General features: G+C 36.8%; 1 pseudogene; it reads left to right on the top strand.

Annotated features, from left to right (window-relative positions):
• The first annotated feature begins 316 nt into the window (after positions 1 to 316).
• Positions 317 to 2027, top strand: LOC122197564 (pleiotropic drug resistance protein 1-like; annotated as a pseudogene).
• Positions 2028 to 2477: the final 450 nt, after the last annotated feature.

Below are 2477 nucleotides of genomic sequence, written 5' to 3'. Positions count from 1 at the left end.
CATCCGGGTAAAATGAAATCCGAAAAACTTAAAAACGTCGCCTTCTTTTTTTTTCCTCCTCCGCCTTTTATTCCTCCTCCGCTTTAGTTTCCACTTTGTAAAAGCTAGGGCTTTTACAAGAACATGCCCCGATAAGGAGGGGGTTTGAAACATGATTGGGAACAGTGGGCCATGAAGCACCGACAGGGAGCAACGATTGAAATAAAATCAGAGAAACAGTAGATGGTGGTGACCAGAGATTTTCAACAATTGTAGTGGTGGTCAATGAGTGGAGCTGCGATAGCAGCTTGCTTCCCTTCTCTTTTCTTTTCTAGCGATGGTCAATGAAGAGAAAGGACGACATAGGGAAGGGAAGATTGGCATTAGTGATGGAGGGGACAACCAATCACAGCAGCGGCGGCAACGAGGTGGTGGGTGGTAACGATTGACTGGTGATAGCGACTATGCTGCCTTGTTTTCCTTTGCGTTTGTAACACTCGACATGGAAATGATGTAGAGGAGGAGGAGGACTGTCGGAGGTTGGAACGGAGTTAGCAATATCTGGCTTCCTGTTGGGCTTTTTCCGGTGATAGGGAATCTCAAACGACACAGTTGTTGTTGTCAGAATGAAGAAAGTGAGAAGTAGCAAATCGAGTGGGTCTTTGAGGTCCTGCGTAACAGCAAGAGGGGAAGAAGATGGTGTGTGTGTGTTGGGGGGGGGGAGCCGGTGGAGCCCCTCCTCTTTATGCTTTTACTTTGATAATATGATCTTAATGATCATGAGCTTCACTTTGTGTTCAATCGTTTTCTTTTCTTATCGTTGCATATGTTTTCGATGATTCAGTGGAACTAACTGTACCTTTTCAACCTCACAGTTCCATCTTCACAACCTGTTGCTATGAAAGTTGAATGAAAACGGTGAGCTTGCTTTTGATCTGAACTCAACTGTGTATGATCATCGACAATGAAACATAATGAGTGCTTCGCTCTTCCATGGAATTGCAGATGGAGATCCTGAGGGTATTTTTTCTACTTGTTAGTTTATTTAAATTATGAAATAGTAAAATAGTAAAATACCATTTTATTCTTTATTGATCAGTTTAATATTATTTTGGGTTGATATGCTTCTAACATTCTATAAAGAAATGGGGTTTTCTTCTGTTGTTCTTGTTGGTCATGACGATGGAGGTCTTCTTGCTTTAAAGGTTGCACAAAGAGTGAAGGCATTCGGGAGCCTTATTGATATAAGTAATAAGTTATAACCAATTTTTATTTTTTTAATTTTCTCAATTAATATTTTATTTATTTTTTCATGTGGAGATAAAGGGTGTGGTGTTACTAACAACAAAAAGGAGCTCTTGAAGGCTTGTACTGATAGATAAATATTGATCTTCAAATGAAATTCATTTGTTTATATATTCAAGTTGTTCCAGGTAAGTATCATGTTTATACTGTGTTTAACATACATTAAACTGTGATTTTGGCTTTACATAATAGGAAAAAAAATGAAACTTTTTGTCCCACCAAAAAAGTATTTTGCTTAAAATTCTAACTGACTTTGTTGTTTTGCTTTGTTTCAGCTACTTGTGATGTTACTCATCGCTTTGACTGTGTTTTTCCGAACTGAGATGCATAGGCATACAACTGAAGATGGTGGAATATGTGTGGGTGTTCTTTTCTTTGGTGTTGTTATGATCATGTTTAATAGGATCTCTGAAATATCAATGACAATTGAAAAGCTGCCTGTATACTACAAACAAAGAGACTACCTATTTTACCCCTCTTGGGCCTATGCTCTACCCTCATGGGTCATCAAGATTCCGGTTTCGTTTCTTGAAGCTACTATTTGGCTGATTCTCACTTATTACGTAGTTGGTTTCGATCCTAATATTGCAAGGTAATTAATTATATTACATTACAAAATCACAGATTGAAAGTGTCAAAAATATGTTTTTTTGATTTGCATATGTTTATTTACTGGGTCTTTCTTGTTTTACAGATTCTTCAAGAAATATCCTCTTCTTTTGCTTGTTAACCAGATGTCTTAAAAATTCTTTCGGTTCATTGTAGGGATACTGGTCATCTCCTATGAGGTACGCCATGAATGGAATTATTGTGAACGAGTTTCTTGGGAATAAATGGAATTGCTATTTTTCATTTTCTATTCTTTATTATTTTCATTATGTAAACATTGACTGATGTTTTTAATGCAATACTGTCTGGAATAGTGAACGAATATGTTTGAACATTTTTTTATCATGGGTAGATCAGGGAGGAAGTATTGCCAAGTGGAACACTAGTACATGGAAGCGTATATGATGATGGGAGGTTTCTTGCCATGTAAGACTCCAATTTCTTTTCTTAAGCTTCATGTTATCACTTAGCATGTGTATAAATTTTCTTCTGGTCAAATGGATCTGTTTCTAAATAAAACATCTCAATTCTCAGATGAAGAATCTATTGTAGTATTTTATATGAATGATAAACGTTGATGCATT

The sequence above is a fragment of the Lactuca sativa genome, chromosome 4 (assembly GCF_002870075.4).
Source record: "Lactuca sativa cultivar Salinas chromosome 4, Lsat_Salinas_v11, whole genome shotgun sequence".
NCBI classification, from domain to species: Eukaryota; Viridiplantae; Streptophyta; class Magnoliopsida; order Asterales; family Asteraceae; genus Lactuca; species Lactuca sativa.
This window is presented reverse-complemented; position numbering and strand designations above follow the sequence as displayed.